Source organism: Scyliorhinus canicula, chromosome 5 (assembly GCF_902713615.1).
Source record: "Scyliorhinus canicula chromosome 5, sScyCan1.1, whole genome shotgun sequence".
NCBI classification, from domain to species: Eukaryota; Metazoa; Chordata; class Chondrichthyes; order Carcharhiniformes; family Scyliorhinidae; genus Scyliorhinus; species Scyliorhinus canicula.
In genome coordinates, this window is record NC_052150.1 from 4,134,685 (window position 1) to 4,158,014 (window position 23,330).

The 23,330-nt window shown below is 48.0% G+C and overlaps 1 protein-coding gene across 6 annotated transcripts in view; it reads right to left on the minus strand.

Moving 5' to 3' along the window:
* Positions 1–23,330, minus strand: part of LOC119965742 (cadherin-12-like) — a 722,197-nt gene that overhangs the window by 89,952 nt on the left and 608,915 nt on the right. The gene's annotated exons all lie outside the window — the stretch shown is intronic.

A 23,330-nucleotide genomic window follows, 5' to 3' on the forward strand; every position in this document is an offset into this window, starting at 1 on the left:
TTAGAAATGGATATAGATTGGTCAGGAGAGTGGGCCAAAATGTGGCAGCTGGAGTTTAACGTGGATAAGTGTGAGGTCCTTGTTCATGAGTCACAGAAAACTAACATGTAGGTACAGCAGATAATAAAGAAAGCAAATGGAATAGCTAAAGTAATAGAGTATAAAGGTAAGGAAGTGTTATTGCAACTATACAAGGCATTGGTGAGACCATACCTGGAGTATTGTGCACAGTTCTGGACCCCTTATTTGAGGAAAGATGTAGTGGTATTAGAGAATTAGAGATAGAACAGAGGAGGTTCACTAGGTTTATTCCAGGGATGAGGGGTTTGTCATATGAAGAGAGTTTGAACAGTTTAGGCTATACTCTTGAGAGTTTAGAAGAATGAGGGGATTTCAAATTGAGGTATACAAGATGATAAAGGTATGGATAAAATAGATGTGGAGCAGATGCTTTTGCTTGTGGAGAATTCTAGAACGAGAGGCCATAGTCTCAGGAAAAGACGTAGCAATAAGAAGGGCAGGATACAGGATACGAAGGTCAGCACGGTAGCAATAGTGGCTAGCACTGTGGTTTCACAGCACCATGGTCCCAGGTTCGATTCCCGGCTTGGGTTACTGTCTGTGCGGAGACTGCACATTCTCCCCGTGTCTGCGTGGGTTTCCTCTGGGTGCTCCGGTTTCCTCCCACAGTCCAAAGATGTGCAGGTTAGGTGGATTGGCCATGCTAAATTGCCCTTAGTGACCAAAAAGGTTAGGAGGGGTTATTGGGTTACAAGGATAGGGTGGAAGTGAGGGCTTAAGTGGGTCGGTGCAGACTCGATGGGCCGAATGGCCTCCTTCCGCACTGTATGTTCTATGTTCTAACACAAATTTTAAAAACAGTTGAGGAGAAACTATTTCTCCCAAAGGGTTGTTAATCTGTGGAATTTGCAATCCCAGAGTGCGGTGGATTCTGGGACAGTGAGTAAATTTAAGGAGGAGTTTGACAGATTTTTAATTGGTAATGGATTAAGGGTTATGGAGAACGGGCAGAATAGTGGAGTTAAGGGCAGGATGAGATCAGCCATGATCGAATGGTGGAGCAGACCCGATGGGCTAAAATGCCCAATTCTGCTCCTCTGTCTTATGAATTTATGAATTTCTAGATTATCAGGCAGTAGATAGGGACTAAGCTTGCAAAATGGAGTGGTGAGAGAGGGAGGGAGACTGTCCAATTGAAACACACTTCTGTTAATTTTCAGACTGGTTTGTTTCTCCCTGATTCTTGGAGTAATATGATTTATGATCTGAAGTCAGTTTTGATCAGGTGACCACATGTTTGCAAAAATAATTTGAAATTAGAAGCCTTTGCTACACAATGCGGAATGCATGATGGCTACACATATTGCTTTTGTAAAACTGGTATCTCTACAGCTCTCTTGATAGATTCGGAGCTTGGAAACAGTGGGCAGGATTCTCCATCCCTCCAGCTGGCCAAAGGGATTTCCCATTCGCCGTGGTCTTGGTCGTAGGAGAAGTGCCCAATGTCCACTACCGGCTTTTACACGGAGAATGGTGGCCGCTGCCACCTTTGAAATGCAAATAAATAAGGCTGTGTGGAGTCTTCCGGCCAGAAGGCAGCAGCAGAGAGCAGGCCATGAGCCTTGCATGAACACTTGACATCAAACGTCCTCCAGATAGCTGCCATCAGCGCCACATTATGCAGCAGAGTTGTTTCCGTATTCCAGTGATACTTCAGGATTCGATGTTGAGGCAGATAGCAGCTGCTGTTTCAAGTGTTTAAAAACTCTGGATGCAGTACATAGATAGGCAGGCAGCAGGTAGTGACCATGCTTGCACAAATGACAAGCAAGAGGACTGTGAAGATTAAGGATTTTCCTGAAGGTAAGAGAAGACCAAGTTTACTTATTGTACAGGATCTCGCAACTAAAATCTGCTGGAGAGAACTGCGCAGGAGAGTCCAAGGCAGGAAGTGCATTGCAAGTTTTAACTCTGTGCAGAGCTCCAGGGCCTCTGCTTAACAATATAAAAATAAAAAACAATGCGGTATAAAGATGATTTCTTGAAGTATGGTTTTGTCAATTGTGCCAATGAAAAGAAGGTGCAAAGCCCATGTGTGTTCTATGCAGGGGAGTACTGGAAAATGAGAGAAGAAGTTTCAGAGAAGTGGTGGGTGAAAAATTCCTTTTGAGGTTGAGACCCCAGATTTAGTTATTAACATAGAGTTGACTCCAAATTAAAATTAAAATTTGCCTGAGGAAGGAGCAGTGCTCCGAAAGCTAGTGATTTGAAACAAACCTGTTGGACTTTAACCTGGTGTTTTTCAGTGGTAGCAGCGAGAGCAGTAACCAGAGGTCTGTTGGGAAGGTATGTTTCCCGCTTTAAAAACTTACCTTACAGGAGAAGTGGCCTTCAGTTTTTCAGCGGTAGCAGCGAGAGCAGTAACCAGGGGGCTGTCGGGAAGGTAAGTTTCCCGTTTTAAAAACTTACCTCACAGGAGAAGCGGCCTTTGTTTTTTAACTAACTTTTTTTCTCGGAGTTGTTTTTTTTTTTGTTTCAGAGCAGCAGGAAACCGGAAGTCGGCTGTGGGGATTTCTGTGAAGGTGTGTAGTATCTGTATATAAGTTGGGCGGTTGCTAAACCCAAGACACTACACTTGTAGTGTCCCCCACCCTTCCACCTCCTCTAACCTAAGGGGTTGAGTGAATATCAGGTACGATCTTCCTTTCTTTTTCTTGTTTTATCTAGAGGGGATGGCAGGGAAGGCAGTGCAATGTTCCTCCTGCAGAATGTTTGAGGTGAGGGATGCAGTCAGTGCCCCTGCTGATTTCACCTGTGGGAAGCGCACCCATCTCCAGCTCCTCAGAAACCGCGTTAGGGAACTGGAGCTGGAGTTGGATCAACTTCGGATCATTCGGGCAGGTTGTTTCCACTGGCGGGTGAAAGCAGAACTAGGGGGCATAGCCTCAAATAAGGGGAAGTAGATTTAGGACTGAGTTTAGGAGGAACTTCTTCACCCAAAGGGTTGTGAATCTATGGAATTCCTTGTCCAGTGAAGCAGTTGAGGCTCCTTCATTACATGTTTTTAAGGTAAAGATAGATAGTGTTTTGAAGAATAAAGGGATTAAGGGTTATGGTGTTCGGGCCGGAAAGTGGAGCTGAGTCCACAAAAGATCAGCCATGATCTAATTGAATGGCGGAGCAGGCTCGAGGGGCCAGATGGCCTACTCCTGTTCCTAGTTCTTATGTTCTTATGTTCTTATATTTGGGAGGCAGAGGTGGTCACAGATAGTAGCTTCAGGGATGTAGTTACTCCTGGGAATGAAGCTAGATGGGTGACGGTGAGAGGGGCTGGGAGGAAGCAGTCAGTACAGGGATCCCCTGTGGTCGTTCCCAATAGTAACAAGTATACCGCTTTGGATACTGGTAGGGGGGGGACTTACCAGGGGTAAAACATGGGGTACATGTCTCTGGCATAGAGTCTGTCTCTGTTGCTCAGAAGGGAAGGGGGGAGAGGAGCAGAGCATTAGTCATTGGAGACTCCATAGTTAGGGGGATAGATAGGAGATTCTGTGGGAACGAGAGGGACTCGCGGTTGGTGTGTTGCCTCCCAGGTGCCAGGGTCCGGGATGCCTTGGATCGTGTTTTCGGGATCCTTAAGGGGAAGGGGAGCAGCCCCAAGTCGTGGTCCACATAGGCACCAACAACATAGGTAGGAAAAGGGATAGGGATGTAAGGCAGGAATTCAGGGAGCTAGAGTGGAAACTTAGATTTAGAACAAACAGAGTTATTTTCTCTGGGTTGTTACCCGTGCCACGTGCTAGCAAAATGAGGAATAGGGAGAGAGAGCAGTTGAACATGTGGCTACAGGGATGGTGCAGGAGGGAGGGTTTCAGATACCTGGATAATTGGGGATCATTCTGGGGTAGGTGGGACCTCTACAAACGGGATGGTCTACACCTGGACCAGAGGGGTACCAATATCCTGGGGGGGAAATTTGCTAATGCTCTTCGGGAGGGTTTAAACTCATTCAGCAGGGTGTTGGGAACCTGAATTGTAGCTCCAGTATACAGGAGGTTGAGAGTAGTGAGGTCATGAGTAAGGTTTCAAGGTTGCAGGAGTGTATCGGCAGGCAGGAAGGTGGTTTAAAGTGTGTCTACTTCAACACCAGGAGCATCCAGAATAAGGTGGGTGAGCTTGCGGCATGGGTTGGTACCTGGGACTTCGAAGTTGTGGCCATTTCGGAGACATGGCTAGAGCAGGGACAGGAATGGCTGTTGCAGGTTCTGGGGTTTAGATATTTCAGTAAGCTCAGGGAATGTGGTTAAAGAGGGGGAGGGGTGGCATTGTTAGTCAAGGACAGTATTACGGTGGCAGAAAGGACGATTGATGAGGACTCGTCTACTGAGGTAGTATGGGCTGAGGTTTGAAACAGGAAAGGAGGTCACCCTGTTGGGAGTTTTCTATCGGCCTCTGAACGGTTCCAGAGATGTAGAGGAAAGGATTGCAAAGATGATTCTGGATAGGAGCAAAAGTAACAGGGTAGTTCTCATGGGGGACTTTAACTTTCCAAATATTGATTCGAAATGCTATAGATCGAGTACTTTACATGGGTCCGTTTTTGTCCAATGTGTGCAGGAGAGTTTCCTATGTAGATAGGCCAACAAGAGGCAAGGCCACATTGGATTTGGTACTGGGTAATGAACCAGGGCAGGTGCTAGATTTGGAGGAAGTTGAGCACTTTGGTGATAGTGACCGCAATTCAGTTACGTTTACTTTAGCGATGGAAAGGGATAGGTATACACCGCAGGGCAAGAGTTATAGCTGGGGGAAAGGTAATTATGATGTAATGAGGCTAGACTTAGGATGCATAGGATGGGGAAGGAAACTGCAGGGGATGGGCACAATTTAAATGTGGAGCTCATTCAAGGAACAGCTACTGTGTGGCCTTGATAAGTATGTACCTGTCAGGCAGGGAGGAAGTGGTCGAGCGAGGGAGCCATGGTTTACTAAAGTAGTTGAATCACCTGTCAAGAGGAAGAAAGAGGCTTATGTATAGATGAGACATGAAGGTTCAGTTTGGGCACTCGAGAGTTACAAGTTAGCTAGGAAGGACCTAAAGAGAGAGTTAAGAAGAGACAGGTGGGGACATGAGAAGTCTTTGGCAGGTAGGATCAAGGATAACCCTAAAGCTTTCTATAGGAATGTCAGGAGTAAAAGACTGACGAGGGTAAGAGTAGGGCCAGTCAAGGACAGTAGTGGGAAGTTGTGCGTGGAGTCTGAGGAGATAGGAGAGGTGCTAAATGAATATTTTTTTGTCAGTGTTCACACAGGAAAAAGACAATGTTGTCGAGGAGAATACTGAGATACAGGCTACTAGACTAGAAGGGCTTGAGGTTCATAAGCAGGAGGTGTTAGCAATTCTGGAACATGTGAAAATAGGTAAGTCCCCTGGGCCGGATGGGATTTCTCCTAGGATTCTTTGGGAAGCTGGGGAGGAGATTGCTGAGCCTTTGGCTTTGATCTTTATGTCGTCATTGTCTATAGGAATAGTGCCAGAAGACTGGAGGATAGCAAATGTTGTACCCTTGTTCAAGAAGGGGTGTAGAGACAACCCCGGTAACTATAGACCAGTGAGCCTTACTTCTGTTGTGGGAAAAGTCTTGGAAAGGTTTATAAGAGATAGGATTTATAATCATCTAGAAAGGAATAATTTGATTAGGGATAGTCAACACGGTTTTGTGAAGGGTAGGTCGTGCCTCACAAACCTTATTGAGTTCTTTGAGAAGGTGACCAAACAGGTGGATGAGGGTAAAGCACTTGATGTGGTGTATATAGATTTCAGTAAAGCATTTGATAAGGTTCCCCATGGTAGGCTACTGCAGAAAATACGGAGGTGATTCATTTTGGAAGGAGTAACAGGAAGACAGAGTACTGGGCTAATGGTAAGATTCTTGGTAGTGTGGATGAGCAGAGAGATCTCGGTGTCCATGTACATAGATCCCTGAAAGTTGCCACCCAGGTTGATAGGGTTGTTAAGAAGGCGTACGGTGTGTTAGCTTTTATTGGCAGAGGATTGAGTTTTGGAGCCATGAGGTCATGTTGCAGCTGTACAAAACTCTGGTGCAGCCACATTTGGAGTATTACGTGCAGTTCTGGTCGCCGCATTATAGGAAGGATGTGGAAGCATTGGAAAGGGTACAGAGGATATTTATCAGGATGTTGCCTTGTATGGAGGGAAGATCTTATGAGGAAAGGCTGAGGGACTTAAGGCTGTTTTCGTTAGAGAGAAGAAGGTTAAGGGGTGACTTAATTGAGGCATACAAGATGATCAGAGGATTAGATAGGGTGGACAGTGAGATCCTTTTTCCTCAGATGGTGATGTCCAGCACGAGGAAACATAGCTTTAAATTGAGGGGAGATAGATATAGGATAGATGTCAGATGTAGGTTCTTTACTCAGAGAGTAGTAAGGGCGTGGAATGCCCTGCCTGCAACAGTAGTGGACTCACCAACATTAAGGGCATTTAAATGGTCATTGGATAAACATATGGATAAACAAGGGAATAGTGTAAATGGGCTTCAGAGGGGTTTCACAGGTCGGCACAACATCGAGGCCGAAGGGCCTGTACTGCGCTGTAATGTTCTGTGTTATAAGACTTCTTACTGTGCTCACCCCAGTCCAACGCCGGCATCTCCACATCCAAATGAAAAGACTACACTGCTGTACCTGACCCGTGATGCCACATGAAAAACATTCCAAAAGCTCGTGATGCTGTCAGCATTCTGGTATAGCATCTCCTAGGAGTATCCAGCGCTGACTAAAACAAGCATTTTTTTGCTATTGCCCTTCATGATAACCTACATGTAAAAGGTTGAATTTTCCATTTTCATAAAGATGAAGGCGGCAGAAAGGAACTGGCTGAAGTCTGCACTTGATATGCACATTGCCCTCTCCGACTGTGAACCGGACTGGAGTGAGATCGTGAGGACCAAGCAGGCACTCCATTTGCATTAAAAGGAAGCAAACTGTCGTGTGTCGTGAAGGCTGTCCGGCATGGGTCCCAAAGATCGGCTGGTTGGCGAAAGTGGGTCCTGGGAAAAAGGTTTGAAAAACGCTGCCCCAGAAAGTATGGATATGTGATTGAGCCATCCTTCAGACCTGATTGGAAAATCATTGAATTGACAAGAACTTCCACTCCAATGCTGTTAATCTCACCTTTGAAAAAGTTACACTCTTTTGACTGAGGTGTAACTGGATCTTTAATGGTAAACTAAATTCAGAACTACTTCTGAACACACACATTGGACCTGAAAAGCCAACTTTATATTGTGTGCTTTGTATATATGTATATAAATTCATAGATACATAGAACATGCAGTGCAGGAGGCCATTCGGCCCATCGAGTCTGCATCGACCCACTTAAGCCCTCACTTCCACCCTATCTCCGTAACCCAATAACCCCTTCTAACCCCTTCTAACCTTCTAACACTAAGGGCAATTTAGCATGGCCAATACACATAACCTTGCACGTCTTTGGACTGTGGGAGGAAACCGGAGCACCCGGAGGAAACTAACGCAGACACGGGGAGAACGTGCAGACCCCGAACAGGCAGTAACCCAGCGGGGAATTGAACCTGGGACCCTGGCGCTGTGAAGCCACAGTGCTAGCCACGTGTGCCACCATTCTGCCCAATATATCTCATGTATAATATCTCTCAAATGATAAAACATCTATACATTTTTTAAAATTTGAATTTTGTTTATAGTGTTTTAGCTTCTGACTTAATTCAATCGTTCTCATTCATTTGACTACCTGAAAATGTGAAACTAAAGCTGACAAAATCCAGTAATTTTAACTTCTTGGCTTGCTGTCTGTGTGAAATTTCAATATGACTGGCTGTTTACCTTGCTTGATTACATCATTGTTGCTGAACACCTAGAGGTCCCTTGACTTGGCGTTAGATTCAAAATTCTGTAACGTAAGGGGAAATCCATACCACAGAGATCGATAGGTCACCTTACCACGAGGTCAGCAGCGAGTGCCATTGCTTTGCAGCTGTCTATGAGGTCCTGCTCAATGAGCTTGGAAATAAATTGGTTTTCAATTGAGCAGAGCTCTTATAAAGATGAATTCTCCTCTAAAAACAACGCGGGAATGTCGAGCAACAGCAATAATTCGAAACTGATTACTCAGTAAAATGGTGACTAATGCTGTTTTGAATTTGTTTTTTCAAACACACATCCCAAATGTCGTTTTGAACGAGATAGTTGGTGGTGGGTTCCTACAAGACCATCTTATTATGAATTGTCTTCAGATACATCATGACTTAGTTAATCACACAAAAGAACACGTGATTAACTGGGCAGAAGAACGGTTAACTACTGTTCCATCTGGTCTATTCGGCAGTGCATGGCTTTGATTGACAGAATACACACATAAAATGGTTTGTGTTCAGGAAAACAACTGTCGTGTCTCACCATCTGCTGCACAAATGAAAAGTAAGTGACATTGTAAACCACAGATATCAGGCAAACACAGAAACAAAGCACAGGGAGAGCAAATCGTCCAACAGTAATTGCAAATGTTCCCAGTTGTGAAATCAGACTCAGTCACAGACACCAGGCTAAGTCAGGGCAGGACCATTTTAGTGGTTGTGTCAGCCCACTAGAATTGGAAATATGTCTGTCAGGAAGTCTCCTGATAAAAATGAGTTTCTAGGCTCATAATCATAATATTGGGATGGTGCATTAGAGACTGTAATGTTCCGCAATCTGTCCTAAGTGGCCTTTTCCAGTTTCTCCTAATTACATTCAATAATGGCACACAGAACATCTGGGAACAAGGTGGATGCTAAACTTTTCCTCTTGTACACAAACAGCACTCTGGCAGCTTTTTTTTTTTAATCATCTGACAGTCAATGCTCATCTTGTGCCAAGAATTGAGGGCAGTTAATAACTTAACCTGGCAAACGTACATTCTCGACAAAATGCAATGAATTGATTGTCTCTGGCATCACTTGTCAGAAGCGACTGCACAAGGTTCTGCCTATTTAATTAATGCCTTGTGATGCTGCCCACAGTGAGGTTTTAAAAGATGGATTTTTAAAGACAAGGGCCGGGATTCTTCCCTACCCGGCGGGGCGAGGGGGTCCCAGCGTATTGGAGTGGCGTCAACCACTCGGCGTCGGGCCTCCCCACCTTTAGGGGCCAAGCCCTCACATTGAGGGGCTAGGTCCACGCCGGAGTGATTGCCGCTCCGCCGACCGGCGTGAACGGCCTTTGGCGACACACCAGCTGGGGCAAAAAAGGTCTTCGCCGACCGGCGGAAGTCCGCGCATGCGTCGGTGTGTCAGCGGCTGCTGACGTCATACCGGCGCTGCGCAGGGGAGGGGGCCTCTTCCGCCCCCGCCATGGTGAAGGCCATGGTGGGGTGGAAGAAAAAGAGTGCCCCCACGGCGCAGGCCCGCCCGCCGATTGGTGGGCCCCGATCGCGGGCCAGGCCACCGTGGGGACCCCCCCCGGGTCAGATCGCCCCGGGGTCAGATCGCCCCGCGCCTCCCCCCCTCCAAGGACCTCGGAGCCCGCCCATGCCGCCAATCCCGCCGGCGGGATTGGCCTGTCAGCGGCAGGACTTCGGCTAATCGCGGGCCCGAGAATCGCCGCGGGGGATCCGCCGACCGGCGTGCCGCGGTTCCTGCCCCCGCCGATTCCCAGGTGGCGGGGAATTCGGGACACGGTGGAGGCGGGATTGACGCCGGCCCCAGGCGATTCTCTGACCAAGGTTATTATTCCAAGTAGTATGGTCAGAATCACAGAATATTTACAGTGCACAAAGAGGCCATTCGCCCTATGGCAGTGCCTCACTGAAAGATCATACTGTCCAGTCCCACTCCCCTGCCTTATCCAAGGGGCTGGTTTAGCACAGTGGGTTAAACAGCTGGCTTGTAATGCAGAACAAGGCAGCAGCGCAGGTTCAATTCCCGTACCAGCCACCCCGAACGGGCGCCAAATTGTGGCAACTAAGGGCTTTTCACAGTAACTTCATTGAAGCCTACTTGTGGCAATAGTGATTATTATTATTACTGTCCCTGTAACCTTGCAGAATCGCTATTTTCAGAGGGCAATCCAATTCCTTTTGAATACCTCGATCGAATCCGCCTACACCACTCTCTCAGGAAGTTCGCTCCAGACTCCAACCATCCACTGGGTGAAAAGAAGTTTCTTCACATCACTTCAACTCCTTTTGCCCGTTATTTTCAATCTGTGCCCTTGATGGCTTGATGCCTTCTTGAGTGTGAACAGTTTCTCACTATTTACCCTGTCCACACCCGACAGGATCTTGCACACCTCTATCAAGCCGCCACTCAGCCTTCTATTTTCCAAGGAAAAGAGTCCCGACTTCTTCAATTTACTCTCATAACTACAGCTGCTTAACCCTGGAATTATTCTTGTGGACATCCTCTTTATGCTCTCAATGCCTTCACATCATAAAGGATGCTATGCCAATGTCAGCTCTTCCAGACCCATATTTTGTTTCTTCGCTCTTCCCATTCCCATCCCCCTTTTCCTGTGCCGTCATCCCTTTTGTTATTTAATGTCTCCTGTCGTCACTGAGTCACGGACATTCCCTTTTCTCTATCCGCCACCGCCCCCTTCCTTTGCCTCTGCATTTGCTCAACGGTTGCATCTCTAACTTTTTACAGTTGTCACAAAAGTTTATCAACTTGAAACATTAAGAGTGTTTCTCTCTCCACAGATGCTGCCTGACCTGCTGAGGTTTTACAGCAGTTTCTGTTTTTGGTTCAGATTTCCAGCAATCACAGTATTTTACTTCAGTCTGATCAGGGTCACTGATTTGCCGAGCATTGGGATTGTCCTCAGGTTGTGGAAGTGCAATAGCGTTTGAAGGGGACGGATGGACTTTGAGAACAGAAATGACCGAGCAAGTCTTTGGATCTAGGATCGCTATCTGGCAGCAAACTCAAGGACCTCCCCAATCTGAGCCCAGGGAAGGCCGAATCAAAGGGCTTTAATTAGTGATGGAGAAGGGGTCCAACTCGATTGAACTCAAGCAGGTTTTGGAAGTGGACCTATGAAGTGGAGGTGGGAGAATCAGCAGGAGTGAGTTTCTGGGGATAATGTAGCTAACAGCACCGGTGAACAAAACAAAACATAAGAACATAAGAACATGAGAACTAAGAGCAGGAGTAGGCCATGTGACCCCTCGAGCCCGCTCCGCCATTCAATGAGATCATGGCTGATCTTTTCTGGACTCAGCTCCACTTTCCGGCCCGAACACCATAACCCTTAATCCCTTTATTCTTCAAAAGACTAACTATCTTTATCTTAAAAACATTTAATGAAGGAGCCTCAACTGCTTCACTGGGCAAGGAATTCCATAGATTCACAACCCTTTGGGTGAAGAAGTTCCTCCTAAACTCAGTCCTAAATCTACTTCCCCTTATTTTGAGGCTATGCCCCCTAATTCTGCTTTCACCCGCCAGTGGAAACAACCTGCCCGCATCTATCCTATCTATTCCCTTCATAATTTTAAATGTTTCTATAAGATCCCCCCTCATCCTTCTAAATTCCAATGAGTACAGTCCCAGTCTACTCAACCTCTCCTTGAAATCCAACCCCATCAGCTCTGGGATTAAGCTAGTGAATCTCCTCTGCACACCCTCCAGTGTGCACCACAGTGTACATCACAAAACAAAACAAGACAAGATGAAAAAACAAAACTAAATTCTCTTGAATTCACATCAAGATTTTCTGCCTCAATTTCAATTCCGTGAAACACAATATTAATAGGGTTACCGACATCCATGTCTTTAATAAACATGCCTTTTTTACTTTTAAAAAGTCTAATTTTACTCGACTACCTGATCTTCACGGAGACGTATATGGGGTTGGATTCTTCGCAGCCCCTTGGCGAAATCGTATTTGGAGTGGGGGCGGAGAATCCATTTTTACCGGGAGATCGTGGCCGGTGCCGCTCCGGCAATTCTCCGGTCCCTAGAGAATCGCTCGCATGCGGATTACGCGGCACGGCCGGGGAGCCATTTACAGAGGCCCCCCCAGCGATTCTCCGGACAAAACTAGCCGAGTTCCCTACGCCGTGTTTCTAACCACGTTTTGCCTGTCAGGAACATCTGGTGGCGGCAGCGGTCTCAGTCCACAGCTGCGCTGGTGGGGGGGGGGGGGGGGGATCGTGTACCGGGGGGCCTCAAGGGCTGCCGGGGCGGCGATGCCTCAGATCCGCGGGCACACGCCGTCTTGGGCACACACTACCTTTTTGAGGTTGCACTGTGGTCTGAGTCCGCCATGTCGCACGGGGCAAAACCGTGCAAGCCACCGCTCTGCGCATGCGCGGACTCCCGACCGGAGGTACGGAGGCCCGTATCCACAGCCGGAGCTGCGAGGAGCACTCAGGGGCCTTGCCAGCCCCTGCAGGTAGGACATACCTCTTGACTTTTTCAATGAAAGTCCAGAGTGAAACGCAGGTGGGAATATAGCCCCATTTTTGGAGAATCCATCCCATGGATTTCCCAAATGGGCAGGAGAAGCAGGAGTGAATGAATAAACAAGTTAACAATGACACAGAGTTTTGCATGCTCCCAGGACATGTCCTACACCACTCCCAGCCAATGAGGCTCTCGAGGTGAAGGGAATCTCTGCCTCTTCACAACTTTCCCAAGTGCTTCACAGCCCAGGAAATAATTTGATGCACAGTCATGATTGACAGGGGAAATAGTTGTCAATTTATGTTCATCAAGCTCACACTCATCAATGTGACAATGGTCAGATGATATTATTGAGGGATGAATTTTGGCCAGGAAACTAGAGATAACTCCGCTGTTCTTCTTTGCAATATGCCACGGGGTCTTCAGAATCCAGTTGAAAAGCCAGATAGTGACTTGATTTGCCACCTATTCCAAAAGGGAACACCTTTGACTGTGTAGTACTCCCTCAGGACTGCACTGGACTGTCAGACAGGATTTTCTGCTTAAGCCACTGGACTGGGACTTGAACACACAACTTCTGAACCAGGAGGCGAGAGTGTTACCAAAGAGCTATGGCTATCACTCAAGGTATATGTCACAGTGACTCATATTTTCAACCATGTTGAATAATTCTTTGGGAAATCCATTTCTGTTTCGGCTTTGAAGTCTTTTGGAAAAACCCAATTCACAAAGGCGCAGAGGATGAGGGGGTGTGCTTCCACGTTTGAAGATAAACCATTGGGAGAACCGACAAATACGCTTGCTCAGACTGTAAAAATGCAGCGAGTCAGCTAGGGCTCAGTGTAGAGCGCCGTTGCCTCCTGTGCACAGCAAGTTGTGATTTCCTGACGGAGTGCTGCTGTCTTTTGATTCAGTCATTAATAACTGCCTTCTTGATGGGTGTCGAAGAATCTTCAAAATGGGAAGTTATAATAGTAACAACGAGCATTTGCATCATACTTAACACTGAGCTTCAGGGAGATATTAGGACAGGTGGCCAAAGGCTTCACTAAATAGACAGCTTTTGATAAATATCTTCACAGAGGCGAGAGAGAGAGAAAGAGAAGAGAGAGAGAGAGCAAAAAGAGAGAGAGACCGAGAGAGATTTAGCGATGGTATTTCAGAGATAATTGGGCAGAAGATTCTCCGGCCAAGTTGCGCCTGATCCCGCTGTGTCAGAGGAATTCTTAGAGAGGCCCAAAACGGCACTTATGCCAGGCATTAAACCATTTCCAACGCTCTCGGTCTGCTCTCGTTGGCGTGATCAGGATCTCACCCAGAAAGAGTGAGGACCTAATCAGACCTCAGTTACATTCATGGTTATCTCATTAGTGAGACTAAGGTTGAATGCAGTGGCCTCCCGGAATGCTCCTGCCTCCCAGCGGGAAGTCATCCTGCTGCAAATCACCACAGGTCCTTTAAAGTAGTCAAGGGTTGCGTTGTTCTTCGTCTGCACTGGCGTTGCAGCATAGCCTGGGAGGGCAGCACAGTAGCACAGTGGTTAGCACTGTTGCTTCACAGCTCCAGGGTCCCATGTTCGATTCCCGGCTTGGGCCACTGTCTGTGCGGAGTTTGCACGTTCTCCCCGTGTGTGCGTGGGTTTCCTCCGGGTGCTCCAGTTTCCTCCCACAGTCCAAAGATATACAGCTTAGGTGGATTGGCCATGATAAATTGCCCTAAGTGACCAAAAAAAAAGGTTAGGTGGAGTAACGGGGATACTGTGGAGGTGTATGGATAGGGTTGAAGTATGCACTTGGGTAGGACGCTCTTTCTGGGGCAGGTATAGACTCAATGGGGTGAATAGCCTCCTTTTGCACTGTAAATTCTATGATTCTAGGGTAGGGATTTAACCGACTACTGAGGTTGGATTGTAATTTGGAATAAAAGGAAAGGAAAAAAAAGGGGCAGCAGGGTAGCATTGCGGATAGCACAGTTGCTTCACAACTCCGGGATCCCAGGTTTGATTCCGGCTTGGGTCACTGTATGTGCGGAGTCTGCATGTTCTCCCCGTGTCTGTGTCGTTTTCCTCCGGGTGCTCCGGTTTCCTCCCACAGTCCAAAGTTGTGTGGGTTAGGTGGATTGGCCATGCTAAATTGCCCTTTGTGTCCAAAAAGGTTGGTTGGGGTTATTGGGTTACGGGGATAGGGTGGAGGTGTGGGCTTAAGTAGGGTGCTCTTTCCAAGAGCCGGTGCAGACTCGATGGGCTGAATGGCTTCCTACTATACTGTAATATCTATGGGGTGGTATTCTCTGACTCCCCGCCTGGGTCGGAGAATTGCTGGGGGGGGGGGGGGGGGGGGGCGGCGTGGACCATGCCCCGCCGGCTGCCAAATTCTCCGGGGCCGGGGATTTGGCGGGAGCGGGAATCGCGCTGCGCCGGTCGCCGGCCGCTGGCAGCAGGCCCCCCAGCGATTCTCCGGCCCACGATGGGCTGAATGGCCGCCCGTTTTAGGTCGGTCCCGTCGGCGTAAATTACAACAGGTACTTACTGGCGGGACCTGGCTGCGTGGGCAGCTCGGCGGACGCAGGGGGATATGGCTGACGTGGAGATGAACCCCCCCCTGCACATGCGCTGGGATGATGCCAGCACAAGCTGGTGCTCCCGCACATGTGTTAACTCATGCCAGCCGGCGGAGGCCCTTCGGCGCTGGTTGGAGTGGCGCCAAGCCTCTCCAGTGCTGGCCTGATGGAGAATCCCGCTGACGGTGAATCCCACTGACGGAGAATCCCGCTGACGGAGAATCCCACGGATGGAGAATCTCGCTGACGGAGAATCCCGCGGGGGAGAATCCCACTGACGGAGAATCCCGCTGATGGAGAATCCCACTGACAGAGAATCCCGCTGGCGGAGAATCCCACTGAGGGAGAATCCCGCGGGGGAGAATCCCACTGACAGAGAATCCCACTGACGGAGAATCCCGCTGATGGAGAATCCCACTGACAGAGAATCCCGCTGGCGGAGAATCCCACTGAGGGAGAATCCCGCGGGGGAGAATCCCACTGACAGTGAATCCCACTGACGGAGAGTCCCACTGACGGAGAGAGAATCCCGCTGATGGAGAATCCCACTGACGGAGAATCCCACTGACAGAGAATCCCGCTGATGGAGAATCCCGCTGATGGAGAATCCCGCTGACGGAGAATCCCGCTGATGGAGAATCCCGCTGATGGAGAATCCCGCTGACGGAGAATCCCACTGACGGAGAATCCCACTGACGGAGAATCCCGCTGACAGAGTATCCCGCTGATGGAGAATCCCACTGACGGAGAATCCCGCTGACGGAGAATCCCGCTGATGGAGAATCCCACTGACGGAGAATCCCACTGACGGAGAATCCCGCTGATGGAGAATCCCACTGACGGAGAATCCCGCTGACAGAGAATCCCGCTGACAGAGAATCCCGCTGACGGAGGATCCCGCTGACAGAGAATCCCGCTGATGGAGAATCCCGCTGACAGAGATTCCCGCTGACAGAGAATCCTGCTGACGGAGAATCCCGCTGATGGAGAATCCCGCTGACGGAGAATCCCGCTGACAGAGAATCCCGCTGACGGAGAATTCCGCTGACGGAGAATCCCACTGATGGAGAATCCCGCTAACTGCCATTTCACTTATCAGTTCCTTACATCTGGCGCCTCAGACAGAAGTATTGAAATTAGCAGCTGTTAGAGGTGTTCTACATTTCATAGAAATCCAGAACACATCACAAGGAATTAAACCCCCAGAACCTTTGACCTTTAGACTTCTATTCATTTTCAAAGAAAAATAACTTTTAGTCGACTGTAATTGACAGAATAATACCTGCCAGACCTGTTTCTAAATTGCTTATTTTCATTTCCATTCACATTTGAATGCATCTCAAGTAGACTGCTTTGAAGCTAATTGCTAAATCACCTGGATCGGATGGACTGTGCCCCAGGGCTCTAAAGAAGATAGCAGAGGAGATTGTGGATGTATTGCTGGTGATCTTACCGGAATCACTGGAGACAGCGAGCGTTCCAGAGGACTGGAAAATGACGAATCTAACACTCCTGTTTAAGAAAGGGGGGAGGCAGAAGATGGGAAATTATAGGCCGGTTAGCCTAACTTTGGTCATTGTTAAGATTTTAGAGTCTCTTATGAAAGATGCAGTCGCGGAGTACTTGGAAGTGCATGATAAAATAGGACTGAGTCAGCACAGCTTTGTCAACGGGAGGTTGTGTCTGGTTGGTGTTAGGGGGCAAAGGCATGGTGAGAGGATTGGCTGGCTGGCAGAAGGCAGAGAGTGGGGATAAAGATTTCCTTTTCAGGATGCCAGCCGGTGACTAGTGATGTTCTGTAGGGGTCAGTGTTGCGACCACAGCTATTCATGATACACATTAACTATCTTGAAGAAGGAACTGAGGGCATTGTTGTTATGTTTGCAGATAATACAAAGATATGTAGAGGGACAGGGAGTGTTGAGAAAGCAGAGAGGCTGCATAAGAACCTGGACAAGCTAGGAGAGTGGGCAAAGAAGTGGCAGATGGGATACAATGTGGAAAAGTGTGAGGTTCTGCACTTCGGAAGGAGGAATGGATGCATCGACTATTTGTAAATGGGGAAAGGCTTTGGAAATTTAAAGCACAAAGGGACTTAGGAGTCCTTGTTCAAGGTTCTCTTCAGGTTAACATGAAGGTTTAGTTGGCAGTTGGGAAGGCAAATGCAATAGAACAGTGCAGCACAGAACAGGCCCTTCGGCCCTCAATGTTGTGCCGAGCCATGATCACCCTACTCAAACCCACGTATCCACACTATACCCGTAACCCAACAACCCCCCCCCCCTTAACCTTACTTTTATTAGGACACTACGGGCAATTTAGCATGGCCAATCCACCTAACCCGCACATCTTTGGACTGTGGGAGGAAACCGGAGCACCCGGAGGAAACCCACGCACACAGGGGGAGGACGTGCAGACTCCACACAGACAGTGACCCAGCCGGGAATCGAACCTGGGACCCTGGAGCTGTAAAGCATTTATGCTAACCACCATGCTACCCTGCTGCCTGCAATGTTTGCATTCATTTCAAGAAGGCTAGAAGACAAGGCTAAGGATATACTGCGAAAGCTGTTTACGGCTGATACCCTATTTGGAGTATTGTGAGCAGTTTTGGGCCCCGTATCTAAGAAAGGATGTGGAAAGGGTCCAGAGGAGATCCATAAGAGGTTCACAAGAATGTACCCCGGAATGAAGAGCTTGGCATATGGGGAGTGGTAGAGGACTCTGGGTCTGTTCTCGATGGAGTTTAGAAGAATGAGGGGGTAATCTCATTGAAACTTACAGAATACTGAGCGGCCGAGGTGGGATGGATGTGGAGAAGATGATTCGATAGGAGAAGAGACTACAACCCGAGGGGGCAGCCTCATACTGAAGGGAACATCCTTTAAAATCAAGATGAGGAGGAATTTCTTCAGCCAGAGGGCAGTGAATCTGTGAAGCTCTTTGCCGCAAAAGGCTGTGGAGGTCAAATCACTGAATGTCTTTAAGGCAGAGATAGATAGTTTCTTAATTAATAAGGGAATCAGGGGTTATGGGAAGAATGCAGGAGAATGGGGATGAGAAAAATATCTGCCATGATTGAATGGCGGAGCAGACTCAATTGGTCAAATGGCCAATTTCTACTCCTATATCTTATGGCCTTATAAACATCAAGGAGATAAGTGCTTTCACTTCCTCTGTTTTCCAACAGAAAGCAATTAACTTCTTTTGATGTGGTCAGGTTCTGTCAATTATAGCCAGATGGTCTGTTCGGGGTCTGATATCACCATGGGCCCTTATCTTATTTAGCAGCCTCCTGTATGTCACCTTTTCAAAGGCCTTCTGGAAATAGATCATGTCCACTAGCTGTCCTTTGTTTAACTTTCACGTTTCCTCTTCAAAGAACTGTAACAGATTTGTCAGGGTCTGTTGGAGGGTCTGATGGGAGGTGTGGGGTGGGCAGGACTGCGTTGTGGGGAGGGGAAGCCCTTGATGGATGTTGAGGGGACCAACACTACAACACTTAACCCCTTGGCCCACTGCGGAGTCCACTGTGTCAGTAACACATTTTAAAATGCTTGCACCAATCCACACCCACGTGAATCCCTGCCAAAAGGGTGGGAGTGTGACAGGGGCGTGGAGAATCGGGATTCCAGACCATTAATCAGATGTAAATGGGTTCAACTGACCCATTTGCATTCTTCCACTGGCATGGGCATGTAGCTCGCTGCCATTGGCGACGGGAGACCAGAGCATCGGAACGGGATCAGCGCGTAACCCGACACGCGGTTCTCCGCCACATCGAGAACCCCCGTGGTGGGCGACAGTGTATCCACCCTAACATTTTTTGGGAGAATTGTGCCCAAGTGCTGGGTAGCTATCAGCACCAATTTATACACTTAAAGGATGTTGGCGCAACATGTCTGAGCAGGTACTGAAGATCATTCATTCAGTCAGAGGCTGTACCCTCGGGTTCAGGTGCTGAAGATCGATGAGTTAAGAACGTAATTTGCTTTAGTGCAACATTAGCGGAGTTATGGCAGACTGTTTATTTTTCTGTTTATCGACTGTGTAAAAGTGTACAGGATGTTTCATGTGGGAGCAATGTAGATTCTGATCTTGTTCCTCACACCAGCCAGATAGATGCAGGATCTTTTTATTTGGACACAGTAGAATATTTTAATTGGAATGAGTGGGGTAGAAGGGGGAGTCAGATTTTTCAGATAATGTCATCCCATCTTCTGGTTCAGATGGCTCGAGTATTTTTTGTCATCTGTAGCAAAAGCACATTCATTCTTCAATGATACAGAAGTGGTGTTCTTTTGATCGACGAGATGAAACACCAACCCCATATTGTAAAGACCCTCTCCAACCACCAGACAATAAGTAATCAGAAGGGTAAAATCATGGACAGCTTGAATAATTTGGGCGAAATTCTCCCAAAACGGGAGAAATCGTCAAACTGCCGTAAAACCCGGGCGGGTTTTACGGCATCGCGCCCCTTCCCGACGGGGGACCGATTCTGGTCCCCCGTCGGGGCTAGCAGCCCGACGTCGGAGGCCCCGACAAGTCGGGCTTAACGAAAATCGTTAAGCCCGCTTGTCGGACTTAGCGCCGGCTGACGCGTCATATGACGTCAGCCGCGCATGCGCAGGTGGGAAGACTCCACCCGCGCATGCGCGGGTGACGTCATCGCGTTTTGCGCGAAACCCGCGCATGCGCGGTCCGGGTTGCCCCTCAGCCGCCCCGCGTATTGATACTGCGGGGCGGCGGAAGGACAAATAGTGCGCGGGCATCGGGCCCGCTGCCCGCGATCGGTGGGCACCGATCGCGGGCCCATGGCACCCTTGGCACGGCCGTGGTACTGCCGTGCCAATCGGTGCCATGGTTATTTTTTTCCAGGTGGTCACGACGTTTTTACGAATGGCAGGACCAGGTGTGTTTGCCGTTCGTAAAAAGGTCGTAAAGGGCTGGGACTTCGGCCCTTCTAACAGCTGTGAATCGCTGCCGGCCGTAAAAAAACGGCGGCAGCGATTCGTGTCGGGATTTCGGCGGGGGGGGGGAGAATAGCGGGAGGGCGTCAAAAAAGTCGGGAAGGCCCTCCCGCTATTCTCCCACCCGTCGTGGGGGGGGGAGAATTTCGCCCTTTGTTTTTGTGAATGTTTACAAACCAGGGGCTGGTTTAGCTCACTGGGCTAAATCGCTGGCTTTTAAAGCAGACCAAGCAGGCCAGCAGCACGGTTCGATTCCCGTACCAGCCTCCCCGGACAGGCGCCGGACTGTGGCGACTAGGGGCTTTTCACAGTAACTTCATTGAAGCCTACTCGTGACAATAAATGATTTTAATTTCATTTCGCTTTGCATCACTGGTTAGTGAGTGCCAATGTTCAGCTACCATCTGTGGATTGAGTATTGAGGGCATGAGTCACAAATTCAGGATGAAGTCCAATCCTTCAGCAACAAGCTTCGCTGTCAATCATTGCAGTCAAGCAAGGAGGATGAGAAGAAGCAGATCACAAGTAAATCCCATGTGTTATACGTGTAAGATCCTTTGCAATGAATCATTGACCTGATGATGAATGAATGGAATTGTTTCACCTACATCACTTGACTGACTGTGTTTACTTTCTGAAATGGAGGTAATCACACCTGGAGCTTTGGGAAGATGGGAATGGAAACTGACTTGCTATCATCTTTCTAACCAACATTTTTCTCTCCCAAGGACACACAGGGGCCAGTATCAGTCTGGAATGATATGCCTGTCACGTTTTGAAAGCAGGTGGAGATAGTTGCTTGGTCAATATTCCAGGAATCTTCCCAGATAATTGAAATGGTCAATCATAAACAGCAAATATACCATACTGCTATGATATTTGAGAGTCGTGGTAGGTACAGTAATAGTACTCAAAAGACACATCACACATCCAATATGTGACCCAGGAACACAGCAATAAGGTTACTACTTCAGAGTTGCATCATGCATCTGCGCCTAACGGAGCTCAATTCATCCTGTTATGCCAAGTCAGTGAACAATGCGTTTGAAGTGTTACTCTTCGTGGCACGACCTTGCTGCATTAAGAGTGTGCTGAACTTGATGAAGCGCGCTGACATTTCTGATCACTCTACATATGAAAATTGATGCTACAGCTACTGTGGCATCGCACCTTGAGACCCAGAGTCTGACTTTGGTGAAGACAAGGTGTAGCCACCTAAAATGGACACTGGACTAAACAAGATGGAGAATCGCTAAGACTGCAGGGAAAAAGCAGTTTAGCCAAGGCAGCAGTCTGCAAAGACTAATTAGCATTTTGCAAGCAGCAAAACTAGTTTCTGGCCAGGTGGAAGATCTCAAACCAAAGGTGATAATAGCAAAACGCTTTGCATACTAATGAGGCAGTCCAGATCTAGGCACACACAATGGCAACATTTGGGTTTGAATAAGATACTTTAAGTGGATGTCCAGACAGAGCGGCACCAGAAGTATCCACTATAGAAACCGCCCCCGCCATCAAGAAAGACCCTCACATTGGAGGAATTCAAAAGATATCGATTGGGAGTGATCCAATCGATACCTGAAGGTAAAGCCCGCCCCGAAAAGGCACGGACATTGGGGACCCCTATAAAAGATAGACCCCCACACATGGTCCTGTCTGTTGTTTCGTGCTCCGGCTTTGACCAAGAACTTCAACCTGTATCCTGACTCCAGCCGTTGAGCACCAGCCGCCGAACCGTAAGTGTCAATACGACGCTCGCTACGCGAACCAGGCCCTCTAGACCCCCAGTGACCAGCACGCTCTCTGAAGGTTGCAGACCAAGATCGGAACGAAGGCCTCGCTCCCTGACCTTGCCTGTTCCTGTTTAGTTAAGTATTCTGATCGCTTAGTTTAGTCATAGCTTAGTCCCTTAGCGTGTGCATGCGTATTTATTATAATTGTATAATAAATATTGATCGTTTGGAACTTACTAATCGGTGTATCGTTTTATTACTTTGAACCTGACCTTGGAATATTTGTGAGGTGTCTATACGGCATCTGGCGACTCCTGAGCTGAAAATACATACATAGAGCCTAGTAGTGTTAAGCACACGGCCTTTAAACGGAGGCGTGTTAATACACTCCAATAAACGCGAATTACACTCAAGTAAAACGTGCAACAAAGGTCAGGACCATTCAGGAAAACCAAACACCTTTTCCACCAGCTAAAAATATTGCTTCAGGTACTGCAACCACCTGCTGCACACCCTTATTTAAGAGAGGGAATCCCTTAATGTCTATAGCACCCCTAATTGCAATCAAACCAAATTCTAGAGTAATAATTGAGATCTATTTATAAATAAACATGCACCTCTGATCACTTTCAGCCAAGGGCATAAGAGCCACTGTACAAAGTGTGTTTGCTCATTCATTTCTTTCCAATGCTCGTTTGACACAGACTTGGAATATCCTTCAGAATTGTTTCTGGATGCATCAGTACAACACTGCTGGAGTTCCACATTGCCAAAGGTTCTATCTTTCGGGTGAGAAACTAAAGTTCCATGGAGATGAATGTAAACAATCCCATGGTACTTTCAAAGAACAATAGTGCGTTCTCCTGAGTCTTTGTCTAATATTTATTCTTTTAACCAAAACCATTGAGATAGATTAGCTAGCTTTTAACCTCATTTACCATTAGTGTCAACTTACTGTTGGCCATTCTGTTTGCCAACATAACCACAGAAACTACACTTCAACAAGTAATTCATTTCTTGTGAAATGTTTTGGGGACATCCTGGACTGGATTCTCCGATCCCCGACGCCGAAATCGCGTTCTGCGACAGGGCGGAGAATCCCCGATGAAGACGAAATCAGGGCGGCGACGCTTTTGTGATGCTCCTCCAGAAAAGCGGCGTACTCTAAGAGTACGCTGCACGGCATCAGACCGTTGCCTGAGTCCCGCACCGTGACTGGCTGAGTTCTCGACGGCGTGGGACTCTCAAGGTCTCATCCGTCGGCAATGCAGCGTGGCGGCTGCGGACTCAGTCCACGCCGCCACAGTCGGGGGAGGGCCAATCCGTGGGCAAGGGAGGCGTTATTCTGGGCTGGGGCACTGTGGGGGGCGTGGTCCGGGTCAAGCGAGCAGCCAAAGAGGGGGACTATTTTTGTGGGAGCTCTATGCTGCGTGGCTGCTGGTATCCCTCGAACCAGGGAATTTGAGGCCGTTTTCCTGGCGTGAAACACCACCGTTTTCACGCCGGCGTGGGGACTTAGTCTCCCAAAATGGAAAATCCAGTCCCCTGTGTCTGCAAACATCTGAACATAAAAGAAATGTTTATCTTTGATCAAACAA